This window comes from Mytilus galloprovincialis, chromosome 14 (genome assembly GCF_965363235.1).
Source record: "Mytilus galloprovincialis chromosome 14, xbMytGall1.hap1.1, whole genome shotgun sequence".
In the NCBI taxonomy this organism is placed as follows: domain Eukaryota; kingdom Metazoa; phylum Mollusca; class Bivalvia; order Mytilida; family Mytilidae; genus Mytilus; species Mytilus galloprovincialis.
In genome coordinates this window covers 16,586,966-16,609,066 of record NC_134851.1, presented here as the reverse complement: position 1 = coordinate 16,609,066, position 22,101 = coordinate 16,586,966, and the positions used below count along the sequence as shown (strand labels likewise).

The 22,101-nt window shown below is 30.9% G+C and overlaps 2 long non-coding RNA genes across 4 annotated transcripts; both read right to left on the bottom strand.

The window, feature by feature from the left end:
• Positions 1-4,790: 4,790 nt before the first annotated feature.
• Positions 4,791-7,823, bottom strand: LOC143059721 (uncharacterized). Of its 2 annotated transcripts, none has more exons than XR_012973573.1 (4): positions 7,727-7,823; positions 6,340-6,812; positions 5,667-5,739; positions 4,791-5,007 (listed from the first exon to the last, which is right to left on the bottom strand). It is a non-coding gene; the product is annotated as an uncharacterized LOC143059721 (long non-coding RNA). The 2 variants fall into 2 exon arrangements; XR_012973574.1 differs by having other exon boundaries at positions 7,739-7,791.
• A 7,490-nt stretch (positions 7,824-15,313) lies between these two features.
• Positions 15,314-18,221, bottom strand: LOC143059722 (uncharacterized). Of its 2 annotated transcripts, none has more exons than XR_012973575.1 (4): positions 18,144-18,221; positions 16,966-17,402; positions 16,188-16,260; positions 15,314-15,531 (listed from the first exon to the last, which is right to left on the bottom strand). It is a non-coding gene; the product is annotated as an uncharacterized LOC143059722 (long non-coding RNA). The 2 variants fall into 2 exon arrangements; XR_012973576.1 differs by having other exon boundaries at positions 18,156-18,209.
• Positions 18,222-22,101: the final 3,880 nt, after the last annotated feature.

Genomic DNA, 22,101 nt, shown 5'->3' with positions numbered 1-22,101 from the left:
AACAACTTTGAAAAGACATGTTAAATGACAGAACCGCCTTTTATTCGTTTAAAAAATGGAGAACGTTTTGGTAGTTCAATCCAAAATTTGTGACGCAAAATAATATTTTTTTTTATATCAAGGACAGTTTAACATACCACTAAATATACGTAGCTTTAATCAGTAGTTCATACATGTACCTCTAATTACTTTTGTAATGTGGGAACGTTATTGTTATGTTCTGACCCTTGGTTGTAATACTTATGTTCCTACATGAAAGGTTTATCAAATCTCGAGTCAGTATTGGTTCCAAATGTTTAAAGAAACCGACAGTATTCTCAAGCAACAAATCCTATGATAATATTGCGAATATGAATGCTTACAGTAAACCTATGTGCCTTAGAGTAGAGTGGTGGTAAAATTGTGGTGTAGCACATCATTTTTATCCAGCATCATTAGATATTAAATTCAAAACATTTTGTCAATGCAAAAATGCACTTTGGCCATATCAATCTATAAATGGGGGAATATATAACAACTGCTAGATCAGTGCACCTATAAGTGCACCTATAGGACAAGTGTCAAATGATACCTGTCCGGAAAGAAAAGTTTTTTTGCTCTGATGATTGCAACTCTAGATATCTCTAAACAAAGGTAAAAGAGCAATCTCCAATCGACAGTATGCATATTGCCATGATCACATGACTAGTCTGTGGAATGTTGTCATTGTCGTGATCATTCTGCCCTACAGTCAGGTCTGTATGATTGATTTGATATCTGAACTTAGGTTATCAGTTATTTCGCACTGCTGATGTTGAAAAACTTGCTTCTGTAAATGTCCTTGTAATTAATGAATACATTTTGAATTCAAGTAAAGCATTTACTTGGATATGCTGTTCTAGAGAATGTTATTCCTTGTCTTGGTTGCAGTTTTATTTTATTACAATAGATGCGAGCATATGAAAGAGAGTCGAAAGATACCAGAGCGGAATTCAATGTCATAAGCCGACAGAGCTACAGACTTGAGCCTGCTGCTATTATATGTTTTTGTTTCTAAGAAACATTAGACGCAACAGTAGTTACCGATGTTCATGTTTTAAACAAAATCAACAATATGTAACATGTACCATGCGAATCAAAAATATCAATATGTTACAAACAGGAATCAAAGACAAATAAATGGCAACTTTTCAGATCTGATCTAGTACTTAGTATTAAAACATCTTACACCGTGAAAAGATGTTGTTGGTGAGTTGGATAACGCCAGAGCTTAACAGATTTATTATTCGTGATATGGTGATTTAAAAACTTATTTTGTGTCTATATCAATGGCAGCAGCCCTTTTGTGCAAACTACTGTTTTTCAGGGGTATCGTCACTTCTTCCTCATAATTCAGTACATGTCGCCACATTTCTACGTTCGACACTCAGGTGTCAGAACTGGAACAGAATCTGCTAAACCTTCCTTCCGGGGGTATATGAAATAATCCCTGCCGGTTTTCAATTGGTATTGATCTTTAGTTTTGTAAAATTGTGTTTGTCATTACGTCGTTCTTCGACTTTTGCCATGACGTTTTGGTATTGTTGCCGACTAATAAGTTTGAGTATCCATTTGAAAACTGGGCCTGTTTTAAGTAGTCAGGTGAACACCCCTTTTCATGAAGTCTGTACTGACTGGTCATGCACGAGCATAAAGTATCAATTGAAATAAGATGACGCAGAAGATAAAGTATTATTGAGATATGGGGAGATTGACAATTGGATCATTAGTAATTAAAATCGTCCTTTACAAAAGGTTATTGTTTGTAGTTAATCTGTGTCATTATCAAAGTAATTTATGTCAAGATATGAAGCAAACATTTTAATTTCTGTAGTATCCTTTATCCGGTGATATGAAATCATTAATGTATTTGCAGACCGACTGATATGTTGGTAAGAGACAGGAAATCTTCAGGACCAGTATACATCTGAATTTGAAATCTAGAACTAAGCAAAATGGTTTTCTATAGGTCTGTGAAAAGGTTCAGCATTTCTAATTGCAGTGCAAACTGTAAACACTGTTTTATTATTTAGACTTATGCATCATTGGTATCCACTTTTAAAATAAACAATATCCAAGCAAATATATAATGATCGGTCGACCTAAAGTCACAATCTTTCGCGCACTTTCAGGTAAATTTCATCATTACACCTATCAAGTGTCTCAAAACACATCAGTTTACTGTACGTGATGAACAATATTTCCACTTCTGCATTTAAAAAAATGACAGAATTTAAGGGGTAAAACTTATTGTTTGCTCCTTTGAAATGTTAAAACCAAGTTTCAACGGACTTTCTAGTTTTGTCATCTTTTGGGGATTTTGTCGGATCCCTATTTCTTAAATAAATAACTGAAAAACTCATTTTGCCTCTTATATAAATAAAACTATATCAACACAACCTCAAAAAGGAATAACGGACACCCAAATGATTCAACAAAACAATAAAGCATCTACAAAAACAAGTAATATCAAGTCCAAAATATTTAATGAAACCTATGTATTCAGCCCAATCATGGACAGGACACAACTTTCCGAAATTGTTGTAAGTTAATGTTTGAAAAGAAGAGATTTTTGAAAGTTTAAAAAATATCGTTTTTTACAATCGTAGCTCATAAATATTTGTGTACATGAATAGAAACATTGCAGTTTTATTACCTTATAGTCTTTACGATGTAATCCATTCATCATCGCTTTATTATATGATATTGGAATCAGGTGAAACAAATTTTTTTCTCGTTTACAGAAATGTTTACCTTCATAATATGTCATCAAAGGGCTTTTACAACTACCCTTTTCGCCTAATGCATAGAATATTATGTGATGATTGAATAAAACAAAAAAGAAAGATATGTGAAGGCAGCGTTTGAATAAAAAGCCAAACTACATGTTACTAATGATCTGCATTTGAAGTCAAATTTGCTGGCTAAAAGCTCAAATAAAAAAAACTGCACCATACGACTTTTTGACGACCAGTCTTAAATTCAAGTAAAATCATTTTTCTAGGACTGTGCCAATTTTTAGCCGTATACCCTGATGTGAAATTAAACTCTTTTAATAATCGACTTTTTCATATTCCGTCACCGCACTATATATACAATCAGTCAATGTGTGGCACAATTATAAAATAACATGTATTATTCATTATTTATTATTATGCGTAGGAAATATTTAGTCTAAAATATGTACAACGTTCTTGTATGTTCTTTCCGACCAGGCACGAATGAGTGGTTCTTTACATTTACTGTTTAACAGATGCCGATTGGGATATTATTTCTAATTTTTTTTTTAATGTTTGATCCAGACATTTTTAAATGGTGTCAAGAATACGAGCTTTCATTTTGTTTCCTATTTTTTTACAGATAATTTAGGCTTTGAAGGTACATCGAAGATCATTGTAGTTAGGGAGCTACCATTTCTATAATCGGTACTGCGATATCGATGCACTGTATACGTTGTTTTTTTAAAAGGTTTAACTTGTTTTCAACTAATAACAATTGTATTAAAAATTGACGAATACCAAGTCAAGACTTAAACATACAGTCAATCTCAATTTTTCTTTTAAGACTGTTTTAAGAGATTTTGCCAAAATATACTTAGTTTATGGGTTTTTTTTTATAGAATATTTGAAAATCACTAGAGTTCAAAATACGTGGATGTTAGCAACTGTTAGTTTTCAAACGGTCTTCAACAAGCAGCAAATTCCATACTGTATAGTAAGCTATAAAAGTTCATGGCATGATAAAATGTGAACTTAAGAAATCAACCGGCTAATACCGGTATGGGGTAAAACAATTGACGAAAAACAAATTTTGCAGACAACAAGCAACGACAACTTCTATTTTACAGGCTCCTTAAATGAGACAGACACATACATTATGTTGCGGGGTCAAACTAGTTTTTGAACGGTTAACCCCGTCAATAACATTTAGTGTAAAAGCACAATATGGGAGCAAACAGATGGCAGATAGATTTAAATACACAAGAAAATCTGATGAATATTATCGAGTACATGCATTGTTAGCTTTTATTTCAGACTTATTGTAATTTCGATAAACGTTTTAATATGTTATTAATCTATTATGAGAATTAGAGTCAATTCGGTGAACATGATATTCACAGCTTTTCCGCATTAAATTTTACGTGCTAGAATCATCTGAATTTTAAAATTGCTAACAATTTCATTTAAAATGAATACATAGACTTATGAACCATCAAATCTTGATTTATTTTACTAACGATCAAAGGCATATCACACGTCGAGAAGTTGACTAAAAATAAAAATGCAAAATTATAAGTATTTTTGCTGTATGAAAACGCTGATACATGGCCATGCCAGCCGCTTATCAAGCAAAATCTACAAGGGTCAGATGTAATATGTGTTGCTTCCAAATGCAAGATCTTAGGACACAAATCAACGGCTTAGCTAATAATATAAAATTAGACAAAACACGTCATCAGCATAATATGACAGACTATACATGTATGAGGGTTCTTATAATGTTTTCATGAATATAACTTTATTGAAAAAAACTCTTCACCAACAAATATAGAGAGCATGATCGCAGGAACAATTGCAAAGAGTTAATAACGTTTCTTCAGGCTTTTGTAAATTATAAGTTAGCTCACATAAATCTAAAAACTGGTGTGAAAAGGCCAATCAAAGTTTTGCGTCCACGCTGGTTTTTTTTTCAGACGACAAAATGTTTAAGAAATTGAAACAGTTTGTATATTTCATTTGTATATTGGATCATTATGATAAACAATGTCCACATAATACAAGTATTGTTTTTAATAACAAATATAAATTAACAATCAATAGATTACAATGCAATCCATTCTAATACAATCAACATATTACAATGCAATCTCTTCACATTCATTCTGCATTGTGGTACTGTCGTGTAAACTTTATCACACTGTTCAATTCACTGCATTCACACGATGATTCAGGTATTATCTCTCTTCTCTCTAAAATATGGTTTGAAATTCTGAAATGAAAATTTAAAAGTTACAGACAAGATATAGAAGACTTTCTATTTTCCAATATAATGCAGGCTGCAGACATCGGCGGCTTATTTGGCACACGTTTTACTTTCTTGAATAAATCTGATCTCAAAGATTATGAAATGGTACCAAAATCGAATCAACCGTGTTATTGCTCTCTTAAATGTTTTAACAGTAAAAATATTAAGATTCGATTGGATCGAACTTTAAAAGACATACGTGTATTGCCCTCTATTAATATTAATTTTCTTCCTTTTTATTGGAGCATCACGGGTAATTTGTGTCGAGAAAACGCGCATCAATCGTACTAAATTTAAACTTTGGCATATCCGATTCCATGGAATTTATGAAATCTTTTTTAGTTCACATTTTAAAGTGTCTTTATAATTCATCCTCTAGATCTGTGCGTATGTGTATGTGTAAGAAAAACTCCTCTTGATTAATCGTCAACAGGCACATGGGCCATTCTAGGTATCAAGGGAAAGCCAAAATAAAATCAAGGAAAATATCCGAGGTTGTGATATAAAAAAACGAAAATAATTGCTTCATTATGAGTTTTGATTTTCAATTTGGAATCTGTCTTGTATTGTATTTTTTTTTTATTATTGATGTATGTATATATTGAAAAGTAGAATACACTTACCATAATGATGTTAAAGCTGTTTAATTGTTGTTGTTATTATTGAACAAGAATGGTACCAATAAAAGGAGTGGAACTGAAATGAATAACAGACAATACAATATACGTCAAAAAGACAGCAACCCCATAACACATCAAATTGGTAAATAAATTTATATAGGTCAGCATAATTATTGTATACGTTGATATTTTGTAGAATAAGAAGGTATATTACTTTTCAAGTACATTGACGCTTCTTTGTCTCAATTTAAAACAGGGGAGCTTACAAACTATAAAATACTTATATGTTGCAGAATATAAGGGGAAATTTTACTGATTGGTTAAAAATGTGTATTCCTATAATAGACGTTCTTTTTAGGTTTTCTTGTATTAAATATGAATATCTATAAGAAAAATTTCCAAATGTATGAAAAGCGATTCTTTAATTTTCAAATAATTTGAATTTTATTTCTTTATATAAATTAATGAAGATATCATTCTAAAATTACCTAAGAAACAAATCTGGATCAGATACCAAATGGCATAAAAGTTAACAACAATGTTCGAAACTCATCAAAATTGTTAGCTATGAAATATATATGTATTCAAATTCTGTTTTAGCGTATAAGGGTATAGGCATATATGTATTTTTTTGTTTGTTTTATTGATTGACAAGAAAAGATAGACATCAACTTACGGATTGACGATAATCCATCACCACCAATACCACCTCCGAGACCGCTACCAATACCACCCCCGATTCCGCCTCCTAGCATAGCTGAAGGGGAGATAACTGGAATTGGTTGAGGTAAATAATGGATTGTTTCGTCGACGTATCCCCCCTTTTTGCCATATCCATGGTGACCTTCATTTCCATAACTAGAATATCCCTTTGCAGATCCACCATAACCGGAGTAACCTCCCAAGTGTCCTACATTTCCGTAGCTTTGACCGTAACCGCCATTTCCGTAGCTACTGTCGTATCCACTACCTCCATAACTACTGTATCCGCCATTTCCATAGCTTTGACCGTGTCCACCATTTCCGTAACTTTGGCCATATCCTCCTCCGATTCCACCGGAACTTCCGCTATAATAATCGTCGGCAAGAATTCCCTTCATGCCACAAAGGCAAACCAAGATGGCGACAGTGGAGATAACAATTTTCATTCTATTATGAATTAAAAAAGAATTATTGAACTATGTATTTTGACCCATCCATACGTATGTAAATCAGCAGCGCAATGTATATGGAACTTAACTAAAAGTTCGCATTTAACAATATATCATTTTTTACTTGTGCAAATAAAGGTTCCAATTAGTAACGAAATCAGACAGTGAACTACGTTTTCAACAGTTTTTTAATCTTTGCTATACAATATTATAAAAGTGTAATTGCACGAATATAGATGAGCATTATCTCCCGTAGAACATATATTACATTTGCAAGCGTCTGTAATATAAAAATATACTATGGAAAATATAGTATTTATCTAATGAATTGTTTTGAAAAGGAATATAATTTGCTTGATAACATTTTATGTTTCTACATTGAATTGGTCCACTTAGTTTTTGGTAGCCCAAGATATATATATGTTATCAACAATAATAATTGATAATATACCTATGTTAAAAAAAATTTAGTTTTACAAAAAAATGATATGTTCAAATAAACTGGCGTAAAGACAAATGTTTAGGGGAGAATAAGAGATAACTTGATTTTTATTACACCATGTATTTTTGTCCACAAGAAGAGATAAATATTACATGAATTTATTCTACTTATTTCGTAACATCAATAACCCTTTTTTTATATTGTTTAATTGATTTTTGATTATGAAAAGGTACATTTATTTTGAATTATTAAAGGTGTACCTTAAAATAAAAAAGGTCATTTTTTTATTTTAAAATACCGAAGAATAATTATGAGTATATATTAAAATGATTGTACATAAAAATCTTTGAATTGTTAATTGTATTTCATTACGTTTTATATTTGTTTCTTGCCATTATTATAATAAACTAACAAATTTTGAAATGAAAAATGAATATTCAACAAATATTCCTTCTTAAGAATTAACATACTTATAAGTTTACCTGACTACTCTATGGTTCAAAAGATAAGTAGTTCTCAGTAAGCCTGACAATCATTTTATACTAAAATTAACTTCCTATTTGTAGAAATTCTGTATTATTACTTGTACTGTCAGTAGACAGACTTACATACATACCTTATTAGATAATATTCTTATATATTAATATTATAGGCAAATGTATTGCAATTATTATGTGTTAGTCAGACAGAAAAGCTTAATTCATCGTCATTTCATTCATTTCCGGAATTAAATTGAATAATTTATTCAGTGTCATTTTAAAGTTCGGTTAATGATTTGACAAAACGATTAGTTATATTTTCATTATAAAGTCTATTTTATTTTAACAAAATTAATGCCGATTTCTTATGTTTTAATTCCACTTTATTTTTCCTTTTGATTAATCGATTTATTTTTTAAGTTTGCTTGCTGCTATTATCAAGTTTGTTTCATATATTAAAATCTTTTATCCCTCAGTTATACACCTTATCGCTAATCCCAGTTGGCCTAGCTGCTTGAACTTTTGTCGCATACAAGAACACTTTTCCATTGTGGCGTCAGATATTTTGTTTTATGACGTCAAACTTTTACTTCAACATGTGTGATATCCAGTCATGATGGACAAATAGCGATAAGGTGTATTAGTCTCTCATTCCTTTATTTAAATCTAGATTTAGGGGGCGACAATTTGATATTCTAGTGAAGGGGATGATTATTTTTGTTTCTGAACAAATGTTTGCAAGTGTCGGTTATTATTTCACTTTTATACAATTTATTTTTTTTGCATTTTGTTGTGAGAAATGTTTGTTTTCATCCTGTTTTGGACTTGTTCTAATCAGTCCCAGATATCCATTGACAAAACCCTCCAGACAAAATAAAAAAATCTGTTTATGTTACTACCAGAAACATGGTTTCATAAAAGTAACTATACTATTTTATGTGTGGTTATCAATTGCATTGTGTGTGCGGTTCATGCGCCTGGTTCAGCGACAAAATCCTCCAGACAGAACTAAACATCAGTGTATTTATGTTACTGGCAGGAAATATGAGTGTCATTTCAAAATTAGGTTAATGATTTGAAAAAAGTAATTAGGGATATTTTTATTAGAAAGCTTAACTTTAATTGAATTAATACAAATTATTAACCAAACTTTAAAATGACACTTAATAAAATTTAATTCCGGAAATGAGTGTTTAGTCGAAGCATTGAGCTTTTATATAAGACTTGCGCATAATAATTGAAATGTAAATCTTATATATTTTTCAAATTAGTATGTTATCTAATAAGGTATGTATGTATGTCTCTCTACTGACTGCACAAGAAATGATACAGAGTTCCTACAAATAGGAAGGTAAATTATTCGTATGCTAACTTGTTAGAACGAATTTTTATTGAATGTTCTTTTTGATTTCAACCTTATTTTGATCCATTATAATAATGGCACGAAACAAAGATATGGGTAATGAAATACAATTAACAGTTCAGAAGTTTTTTTATGTTCAATTTTTTTAATGTATACTCATAATTATTATTCGGTATTTGATATTAAAAAACAGCCTTTTTATTTTTTTCTAATTCTAAATAATACATTTATATTGTATAAAACATGTCTTTTGTTTGTCCCTAAGGGCATCTGTATATTCATCAGTTTATCTGAACATATCTATTTCTTGTAAAAATAAATAAGTATTTGTTTATAACCATAACATAGATATATAATCATTTATTATGATTTATAAAAGATATATATCTAGTAACCAAAAACTTGGTGGTCCAATTCAATGTAAAAATATAATACTTTATAAAGAAAATTATACTCATATTCAAAACGTAAAATTTATCATAGAAATAATGTTCCCCGGAGATTATATTTATATTGCACAAGCTTAATGATGGTTATCGTATTCTTGTCTTTCATTTTGGTTTATGTGGTTTGTCTGTATGCCTTTTGTTTTTTATTTCATACATATGACGTGGCTCTGTACTTCTGTTATTGTTATATTGTAGAACATTTGTGTATTATTGTCTTTAATTTTCGCTAATAGGCTTGGTCTATATGCCATTGTGTGCTTCTTTGGTACATATTATTTATTGTTTGTATTGTGATTATAACACAATTTTGACTGCTGTGCCCTTTTGGTTTTACATATTTACATATTATGTCTGTTTGTTTTGTTCACGTATCGTTGTCAATACAACATATTGGATTCAACTGTCATACAACTAAGATGTTGTCTAGGTTTTAACACGGTAGGATAGTGTCCGTCTAGGATCGTAGTTTTTCGAGTGATTTGGTCATTTTTTTGTAGTGTAGTTCGGGCTTTATAAAACATAGGATCAGTTCAATTAAATGCTATTTCGTATTGAAATTTGAAATAGTTTTTTTACATTACTACCCATCTTATATTGAATACTATACATATTTACATCAACAAAGAAGCACAATGTATTTAACCAAGATATTCAGTGTTTATTATTGTCTGGGCTTTTTCGAGAGAAACTGTGAAATTGACCGGTTTTTTTTAGACAAATGGTCCTGTTTTATTTTACAGAAAATTGGAATAAGAAATAAGGTATTCTAGAATTTAAACAATGAATTTTACGGACCGAGTTATGGGATTTTATTAAACAAACTAGAATAGATATAGAGCCTGTGTCACTCGCCTTGGTCTATTTGCTGCAGTGCATTTTAAACAAAGGAAACTCATCAACATTTAAGGTAAAAATAAAATTCATGACATAGTCTTTGTTTTTGATGATTGGGACTTGTTTGTAGATCTTACTTGGCTGAAAATTCTTTCTGTTTATCTCTATCTATAATGAACTTGGTCAAGAATTTTCAGAGGGGAAGATATTTGTGAACACCAAGTGATGAGAAAATCTCACTTGACCCTTTTGAGCCAGTTGATCTAAATGCATTATTATTTACATAGTGTGCTAGTGATCTAATAAGAAAAAAAACTATGTAATTAAACACATTCTACTGATAGAGGCCTGCCCCCGCCCCAAGACAAAAATCCATGAAGAAAAAATGAAAAAAAAAAAAAACACAGACACACTCAATCCGCCCTTTTCTATTCTTATTGACAAAAACATTTGAATAAAAATTCATACATAATCAACAATGAAATAAATAGCTAAAATTATCTGTATGTACGTCTCAATCCAAATTTTCTATGCTTACATGATATTGTTGACATCACGAATATATACTACACATGTGAGTTATAAGATATGACAATGCAATATATATAACTCGTCTAAACATTAACCCAACAATGTTAGATCTGTAAATTTGCTTTTGCAAATATTTTTTTTCTTTCCTCGCCGGGATTCGAATTCATTCTACTGAAATATCGTGACACCAAATCGCCTGCACTGTAGACGGCGCGCTAGACCACTCGACCACCTGGGCTTTATAAAAATGAAGCTTTCGGAGGCCGGATGTTCCCTTTCCACGTCAATTTTAATCTAGCGTCGTACTACAGTACATGATATATAAGGCATGCAGATGTTATTTTTACAGATTAGCTAAATTATCTATAGTTAAGGATCCTACAAATTAATGTAAGATACATTCACAGAAATAATTATATTTAAAAGTACTTCTGAACCATTGACAACTCTATACCAGATTTGTCCATCGGATCACCAGCAGTGATGGTGATACATGGCTGTGTACATCCTGTATATAAAATTCTTCCCTCGCCGGTATTCGAACCTATGCAACTGAGATATCGTGACATATAAATGGAAGCATTTTTTTAACATGCAAGTGCTACAGCATCATTATCAAAATGACAAATGCATTGGCTCATGCCTTGAAAAGTATTTAATTTGAACCTTTGTATATTGTTTTTAAACGTAAATACACTGACATTTTAAGCTATAGGAGGTGTGTATAATCACCCGAAGAAATGAATTTAGCCTTCAAATGTCGTTTTCATTGCAAGGACAAGAATTTCAGTAAAGTGTCTGTATTTCTCAGGATATATAGATTCCATGTTTGTATTTCCTTAAACATTATCAGTGTTATGTGTACAAAAATGGCTTTATTCCGTATTTTTAAATTAAAGCATTTTGAGGCTTATTTTAATTTTTTTTTAATGAAAAATAATGTCGGATTAGTAATATCTTTCTATATCAAATACTATCATACATAAAAATAACTTTGTATATTAAACTCAAGCACCTATATCACGTCCTCTTAGAAAGAAAGTTTGTTTCTTCACATTTTTATTCATATTCACTCGAAAAAAGTGGTCACACTCGAAAAAGCCCGATCAAATCACTCGAAAAACCACGATCCTAATCGGACACTATTCCTACCGTGTTTAAACCAAGTTTAATCCACCATTTTCTTATGAAGAAAATGCAGGTACCAAGTCAGGAATATGACAGTTATCCATTCATTTAATGTGTTTGAGCATTTGATTTTTCCATTTGATTTATGACTTTCCCTTTTTAATTTTCCTCGGAGTTAAAGTATTTTTTGTGATTATACTTTTTGCGAGTGTAATATAAAAAGATATAATTCTAATCAATATGCATGTAATAACACTTTGATGATATTGTATAGTTAAGATTGAAAAACTATTTAAAACATTGTTCACCGATTTTGGCACTAATTTTAACCTTTATTTACACAAGTGAAATATGAATTATTATTACATGCTAACTTTTAGTCAAGTTCCGTATACAATTCGTTGTTGTTTTATCTTAGGTAGAAATGGGTCCGAATAAGTATTTAGTCATTTGTTTTAATTCTTTTTAGAATATAATTTGTTGTATATACCGTCGCCATCTTGTTTTGCCATTGTGGCATGAATGGAATTCTTGCGACGATTATTATGGCGGATGTTACAGCGGAGTCGGAGGCGGATACGGTCAAGGTTACGGTAATGGTGGATAGGGTCAAAGCTATGGACACGGTGGATACAGTTGCTATGGAAATAGTGGTTGCGGTAGTAGCTATGGAAACAGGGGTCACTTGGGAGTTTACACAGGATATTGAAAGGGATATTCAAGTCATAGAAATGATTAAACTATATTTAGTTTATGTTTTTATAGAACATTTGAAAATCGATATGAGACAATTATTCACTAAATTTCAAAGTACGTGGATGTAAGCAACTGTTAGTTTTCATACGGTCTTCAACAAGCAGCAAATTCCATACTGCATAGTAAGCTATATAAGTTTATGGCATGATTAAATGTGAACCAATAAAAACGAAAGAAATCAACCGGCTAATACCGGTATGGGGTAAAACAATTGACGAAAAACAAATTTTGCAGACAACTTCTATATTATAGGCTCCTTAAATGAGACAGACACAAACATTATGTTGCGGGGTCAAACTAGTTTTTGAACGGTTAACCCCGTCAATAACATTTAGTGTAAAAGCACAACATGGGAACAAACAGCAACTATCAATTGCAAAATGCTTGATAATTCAGAAAAACAAATCTGTTACTTTTTATTTTGTTCATTCCAATAATTTGTTCCTTAGGAAAATACTTTTAAATTGCAAATGAGGATATTTTAAATGAGACAACGATTCAAATACCGTACAACTAACCTACATATGTACATTTTCTTAATCGATAGAAACGTTCCCACACAACTGTATGTTTGAAGAGCGTCTGAGGAGAGACTGTGTGTATTTTAGATGTATTCTACAATTTAAAAAAAATCCACAACCGTTTGCTTACATAGATATGATTTGGTTTTGTTGAATCAATAATAAAAATGAAATAATGAAATAATAATTCGCTTTTAGCAGACAATTTGATTCCTGTTTCTCAAAGTTAGCAAAGAAACATCGCTGATCAATTATTCACTTACAAGTGACTAATTCGACCTCATTGAATCCATATTCATGTGACCTTTTATCTATACAATTAGCTAGAGATTGGTTAACACGTTTGAGGTGGCTTGGGTGTCTTCCTCCATCTTGGATTTTGAAGAAGCAGCTAACTTTGGTCTAGATATTTGTTAAAATGTGCAAATTTTGAGAGTTGTATGTAATTTTTGTAAATACTTTTGATATAGATATAGAAAATTGTGTGTATTATCATAGTTACAGCTGTAATTTCTCAAAAACACCTTGTTTGTGTTTGATTAGATTTTTTTCAACTTTGCCAAATAAGGGGAGATAACTCAGATAAAGTAATATTTATTATAGAAAGTGTTATGAATTTACCTCTTTTGATATGTAGCAAGAAAATAAGTTATCTGAAAGCATGTTATAAGAGCAATATTTTCACATTTTATCTTAAAGCTCTGATAGAACGTTTTCTTTTTATCACACAAAATTTAATTTTCCATGCATAATCTATACAAAATCTGACAATTTTGCACAACCTGTAGCGTGAAAAAAAAGTCTGGTGAACCATACTTTTTAATACATTTTTGAAAAAAGCATGATAAAAACTTCATTTTGACAAGTTATCAAAAAATTCTATCAATTTTAATGAAGACGCCCTAGCCACTTTAAGTCGTGTTCAGCCATTAAAAGGAAATGATTGTCAACATTTAAAGTGAAAGAATGGTGACCCATTTTTTTATTGACTGATTCATTCTACAAAAAAATCATTCTTTTACAGGTATAAACGATAATAAACTTAATGTTTGAACCTGAAATCAATCGGACATAGAAGTCTGTCCAATTGCTAGAGGTTGCTATCGATCTATATTGATGTTTATGTTTATGTCGGAATAGGTTACCGTCAGCAGTCGTCGGAAATCTTCTCAATTGTTTATTAGATGGCAGATAGATTTAAATGCACAAGAAAATCTGATGAATATTATCAAGTACATGCATTGTTAGCTTTTATTTCAGATTTATTGTAATTTGGATAAACGTTTTAATATGTTATGAATCTAATATGAGAATTAGAGTCAATTCGGAGAACATGATATTCACAGCTTATCCGCTTTTAATTTTACGTGCTGGAATCATCTGAATTTTAAAATTGCTAACAATTTCATTTAAAATGAATACATAGACTTATGAACCATCAAATCCTGATTTGTTTTACTGACGATCAAAGGCATATCACACGTCGAGAAGTTGAGTAAAAATAAAAATGCAAAATTACAGTATTTGTGCTGTATGAAAACGCTGATACATGGCCATACCAGTCGCTTATTAAGCACAATCTACAAGGGTCAGATGTAATATGTGTAGCTTCCAAGATCTTAGGACACAAATCAACGGCTTAGCTAATAATATAAAATTAGGCAAAACACGTCATCAGCATAATATGACAGACTATACATGTATGAGGGTTCTTATAATGTTTTCATGAATATAACTTTATAGAAAAAAAATCGGAACTCTTCACCAACAAATATAGAGCATGATCGCAGTAACAAGTGCAAAGAGTTAATAACGTTTCTTCAGGCTTTTGTAAATTATAAGTTAGCTCACATAAATCTAAAAACTGGTGTGAAAAGGCCAATCAAAGTTTTGCGTCCCGCTTGTTTTTTTTTTCAGACGACAAGAAGTTTTAGAAATTGAAACAGTTTGTATATTTCATTTGTATGTTGGATCATTATGATAAACAATGTCAACATAATACAAGTATTGTTTTTAATAACAAATATAAATTAACAATCAATAGATTACAATGCAATCTATTCTTATTACAATCAACATATTACAATGCAATCTCTTCACATTCATTCTGCATTGTGGTACTGTCGTGTAAACTTTATCACACTGTTCCATTCACTGTATTCACACGATGATTCAGGTATTATCTTTCTTCTCTCTAAAATATGGTTTGAAATTCTGAAATGAAAATTTAAAAGTTACAGACAAGATATAGAAGACTTTCTTTTTTCCAATATAATGCAGGCTTCAGACATCGGTGGCTTATTTGGCACACGTTTTACTTTCTTGAATGAATCTGATCTCAAAGATCATGAAATGGTACCAAAATCGAATCAACCGTTTTATTGCTGTCTTAAATATTTAAACAGTAAAAATATTAAGCTTCGATTGGATCGAACTTTAAAAGACATACGTGTATTGCCCTCTATTAATATTACTTTTCTTCTTTTTTATTGGAGCGTCACGGGTAATTTGTGTCGATAAAACGCGCATCAATCGTACTAAAATTAAACTTTGGCATATACGATTCCATGGAATTTATGAAATCTTTTTTAGTTCACATTTTAAAGTGTCTTAATCATTCATCCTCTAGATCTATCCGTATGTGTATGTGTAAGAAAAAGTCTTCTTGATTGATCGTCAACAGGCACATGGGCCATTCCAGGTATGAAGGGAAAACAAAAACAAAGTTAAGGAAAATATCTGAGGTTGTGATATAAAAAAACGAAAATTATTGCTTCATTATGAGTTTTGATTTTCAAATTCGAATTTGTCTTGTATTTTTTTTTTTTACTATTGATGTAAATATATATTGAAAAGTAGAATACACTTACCATAATGATGTTAAAGCTGTTTAATTGTTGTTGTTGTTATTGAACAAGATAGGTACCAATAAAAGAAGTGGAACTGAAATGAATAACATACAATACAATATACGTCAATGAGACAACAACCCCATAACACAGCGAATCGGTAAATAGATTTATACAGGTCAACATAATTATTGTATACGTTGGTATTTTGTAGAATGAGAAGGTATATTACTTTTTAAGTACATTGGCGCTTCTCTGTCTCAATTTAAAACAGGGCGAAATTTGACGGATTGGGTAAACATTTGTATTCTTATACAAATAGTTTCTACATTTGAAACTGCCTGTACCAAGTCAGGAATATGACAGTTCTTGTCCATTCGTTTTTGATTTGTTTTGTTAATTGATTTTGCCATGTGATTGTGGACTTTCCGAATTGATTTTCCTCTGAGTTCAGTATTTTTGTGATTTTACTTTTTTCCTGGTTTCCTTGAATTAAATATGAATATTTAAAAGAAAAATTTCAAAATATATCTAAAGCGATTCTTTACATTTTCAAACAATTTGAATTTCATTTCTCTATATAAACTGAGGAAAATATCATTTCTAAAATTACCAAAAAGATAACTTTGGATCAGATACCAAATGGCATGAAAGTTAACAACAATGTTCGAAACTCATCCGAATTGTTAGCTATAAGATACATGTATTCAAATTCTGTTTTAGCGTATAAGGGAATATGCATATATGTATTTTTTTGTTTGTTTTATTGATTGACAAGAAAAGATAGAAATCAACTTACGGATTGACGATAATCCATCACCACCAATACCACCTCCGAGACCGCCACCGATACCACCTCCGATTCCGCCTCCCATCAAAGTAGAAGGAGCAATAACTGGAATTGGTTGAGGTAAATAATGGATTGTTTCGTCTACGTAACCCCCCTTTTTGCCATATCCGTGGTGACCTTCATTTCCATAACCAGAATAGCCCTTTCCATAACCGGAGTAACCTCCTAAGTGTCCCCCGTTTCCGTAGCTACTTCCGTGTCCGCTATTGCCGTAGCTACTGTATCCACCGCTGCCGTAGCTTTGACCGTATCCAGCATTACCGTAACCTTGACCGTATCCGCCTCCGACTCCGCCGTAACTTCCGCCATAATAATCGTCGGCAAGAATTCCCTTCATGCCACAAAGGCAAACCAAGATGGCGACAGTGGAGATAACAATTTTCATTCTATTAAGAATTAAAAAAGAATTATTGAACTATGTATGTTGACCCATTAATACTTATGTAAATCAGCAGCGGACTGTATATGGAACTTAACTAAAAAAATAACTATTGTACTGTGTGGTTATCAATTGCATTGTGTGCGGTACATGCGCCTGATTCAGCGACAAAACCCTCCAAACAGAACAGAACTGCAAGCTTAAAAATATACTATGGAAAATATATTATTCATCTAATGAATTGTTTTAAAAAGGAATATAATTTGCCTGATAACATTTTATGTTTCTACATTGAATTGGTCCACTTAGGTTTTGGTTGCCCTAGATATCTATATGTTATAAAGAACAATAATTGATTATATACCTATTTTAAAAAACAATCATTTACTTTTACAAAAAAATGGTATGTTCAAATAGACTAACGTAAAGACAAATGTCCTTAGGGGATAACTTGATTTTTTTACATTATGTATGTTTGTCCACAAGAAGAGATAAATATTATATGAATTCATTCTTCTCATTTCCTAACATCAATAACCCTTTTTTATATTGTTTAATTGATTTTTGATTATGAAAAGGTACATTTGTTTTAAATTATTTAAAGGTGTTACTTAAAATAAAAAAAGACATTTTTTATATCAAAATACCGAATAGTTATTATGAGAATACATTAAAATGATTGTACATAAAAACATCTTTGAATTGTTTATTGTATTATTGTAATATTCGTTCTTAAGAATTAACATACTTATAAGTTTACCTGACTACTCTATGGTTCAAAAGATAAGTAGTTCTCAGTAAGCCTGACAATCATTTTATACTAAAATTAACTTCCTATTTGTAGAAATTCTGTATTATTACTTGTACTGTCAGTAGACAGACTTACATACATACCTTATTAGATAATATTCTTATATGAAAATATAATAGGTAAATATATTACAATTATTATGAGTTAGTCAGACAGAAAAGCTAAATTCATCGTCATTTCATTCATTTCCGGAATAAAATTGAACCATTTATTCAGTGTCATTTTAAAGTTAGGTTAATGATTTGACAAAACGATTAGTTATATTTTCATTAGAAAGTCTATTTTAATTTAACAAAATTAATGCCGATTTCTTAAGTTTTAATTCCACTTTATTTTTCCTTTTGATTAACCGATTTATTTATCAAGTTTTCTTGTTGCAATTATAAAGTTTGTTTCATATGCTATAATCTTTGATCCCTCCTTTATACACCTTATCGCTAATCCCAGCTGGCCTGGCCGCTAGAACTGTTGTCGCATACAACAATCACTTTTCCATTGTGGCCGCATACAACAATCACTTTTCCATTGTGGCCGCATACAACAATCACTTTTCCATTGTGGCGTCAGATATTTTGTTTATGACGTCAAAATTTTACTGGAACCTGTGTGATATCCAGTTGTGGCAAACAAAAATCGATAAGTTGTTTTAGTGTCTTATTCCTTTATTTAAATTTAGATATTCTAGCAAAGGGGATGATGATTGGATTTTTTTCTGAACTAATGTCGGTTATTATTTCAATTTTATACAATTTTTTTTTTTTTCATTTTGCTGGGAGCAAATTTTGTTTTCATCCTGTTTTGGACATGTTTTAATCAGGCCCAAATATCCATTGACAAAACCTTCCAGACAAAAAACAATATATCTATGTTAATACCAGTACATGCGCCTGGTTCAGCGACAAAACCCTCGAGACAGAATTAAAAATGAGTTTATTTATGTTACTAGAGGAAAATATGAGTGTCATTTCAAAATTAGGTTAATGATTTGAAAAAAGTAATTAGTGAATTAATACAAATTATTAACCAAACTTTAAATGACACTGACAAAAATATTCAATTTAATTCCGAAATGAATGAAAAGTCGAAGCATTGAGCTTTTATGTCAGAATTGCACATAATAATAAAAATGTAAATCGTATATATTTTTCAAATTAGAGTTTTATCTAAAAAGGTATGTATGTATGTCAATCTACTGATTGCACAAGTAATAATACAGATTCTAGGAAGTTAACGGTAAATTATTCATTCGTTAGAACAAATATTCATTGAATGTTCTTTTTCATTTCAACCTTCTTTTTTTTTTATCCATTATAATAATGGCATGAAACAAAGATAAAATGTAATGAAATACAAATTTTTCTGTTCATTTTTTTAATATATACTCATAATCATTATTCAGTGCCTTTTTTAAATTTCTAAATAATACCTTTACATGGTATAAACATGTCTTTTATTTGTCCCTAAGGGCATCTGTATTTTCATTAGTTTATCTGAACATATCTATTTCTTGTAAAACAAAATAAATATTTGTTTAAAACATTGGTTTATAATCATTTATTATAATTGATAAAAGATATATATCTAGAGTTACCAAAAACTAGGTTGACCAATTCAATGTAAAAATATAATAGTTTATAACGAAAATTATACTAAATGTAATTTTCAAAACGTACAATTAATCATAGAAATAATGTTTTCCAGAGTATATATGCACATTGAACAAGCTGATTGATAGTTATTGTATTCTTGTCTTTCATTTTGGCTTATATGTTTTGTCTATATGCCTTTTTGATTTTTCTTTCATACATATGACGTGGCTCTGTACTTATATGTCCTGTTATTGTTATGTTTAAGGAATAATTCATCGGGGCTTGAATATATCGTGATTTTACAACGGGTTGGCCCTTTATGCAAAATATATTACTTTAAGCAATAGTGAGGGGTAAAATATCGGCATAAAGGAACAACTCGTGGTAAAATCTAGATATATTCAAGCCCCAATGAACTATTTCGATTCTTATAGGACAGAGAAGGCAGTTCTTATGGATCGAACCGCTCTAGGTGGAGGCAAATATTTGCCATTCCCATAACGCACTATTAAATTATCGTAAAAAACGGAGCTAACCGAATTAGTGACATGGTTAAACTATTTACAATAACGTATTTAGATAGTTTTGAATGAATTTATATGATAAATTATTTATATGTTTTATATGTTTAAACACAATCGTTTGTTTACGTTTTCTTGTGATGATTTCGGTTTCACAAACGTGTATTTTCCCGTAAAATTCTTAAATTTTTACGTCATCGTTTATGACGTCGGGTAACTCGTTCATCAAAAAACATATTGACGTGGGAGTACGATCGGAACAGCCCATGCAGTATATTCATATTTTACCACGGGTGTGTACTCAAACCATTTGAGGCACCTCATGTTAAAATGTAAAACATTTGTGTATTCTTGTCTTCAATTTTCGCGAAGAGGCTTGGTTTATATGCCATTTTTGTGCTTCTTTGATATATATTAGGTTGTTTTTATTGTGATTATAGCACAATTTTGACTGCTTTACCCTTTTCATGACATATACACATATTTTGTCTGTTTGTTGTGTTCACACATCGTTCTCAATACAACAGATTTGATTCAACTGTCATACAACTAAGAGGTTTGTTTAGATTTAAACCAGGTTTAATCCACCATTTTCTTCTGAAGAAAATACCTGTACCAAGTCAGGAATATGACAGTTGTTATCCTATCATTTAATGTTTTTGAGCATTTGATTTTGCCATTTGATTAATGGCTTTCGCTTTTTAATTTCCCCGGAGTTGCAATTATTGTATTTCGTCACTAATTTTAACCCTTATCTACACAAGAAAAATGTGATATATTATTATATGCTTACTTTTAGCCAAGTTCCGTTGTTTTAACTTAGGTAGCAATGAATTATACAAACTGTTTTAATTTCGAAGGTTGATTCCTAAAACAATTGCAAAATGAACAGCATTGGCGAAAACTTCGATTGCCCTTTTCACGCCCGTTTTTTTGGATCTAAATACCGAGCTTATGCGAAGGACAACAGATGAATAATAATGAGCATTAAAGTGTAGTGTCATCAGGTTCTCTTTACAATAAACTCATCATAGATACCAGGCCTAAATTTAGTATATACGCCAGACGCGTGTTTTGTCTACAAAAGACTCATCAGTGACGCTCGAATCCAAAAAGTTAAAAAGGCCAAATAAAGTACAAAGTTGAAGAGCTTAGCTAAGGTAATCTATGCCTGAGGTAGAAAAGCCTTAGTATTTCAAAAATTTGTAAACAGTAAATTTATAAATATAACCATATCAATGACAATTCATTCTCTTTACAATTGATCCCGTTCATACTCATTACATTTGTTTGTAAACAAATCCGAATAATTCTTATAAAGTAATATTCATAAAAACATGGTTCATAACCCACAAACCTGACATGCCTGTTTTTCTAAGACGGCTACGTTTGTGGCATTATTTTATATGTATACGAGCAGAAGTCAAGCTGTTGATTTTTACCTCTAGATTGTTTGATATGTGTTATAAGGGGCTATATTCGCTAGCATGTACTTAAAAAAATGTTTTTTTTTTTATCTCTAGTTGTTACAAAGGCCGTTTGTTGACCATGAGTAAATTCCCGAGAGTAAATAACACTGAGTAAGTTGTGGTCATGTATCGGGGTAGTCATATAGCACAGAGAATGTCGTTTTGCATGTTTCACTTTGCTCCACTTCTTGTGTGATATGCCTTTGACCCTCAGTAAAAAAAGATAGGATAAGATGTTAATGAAGTCTCTGTTTTCATTTTGAATAAAATTTAATTAAGATGGTTTCATCAGGTAAAATAAAAGGGGGCACCAAAT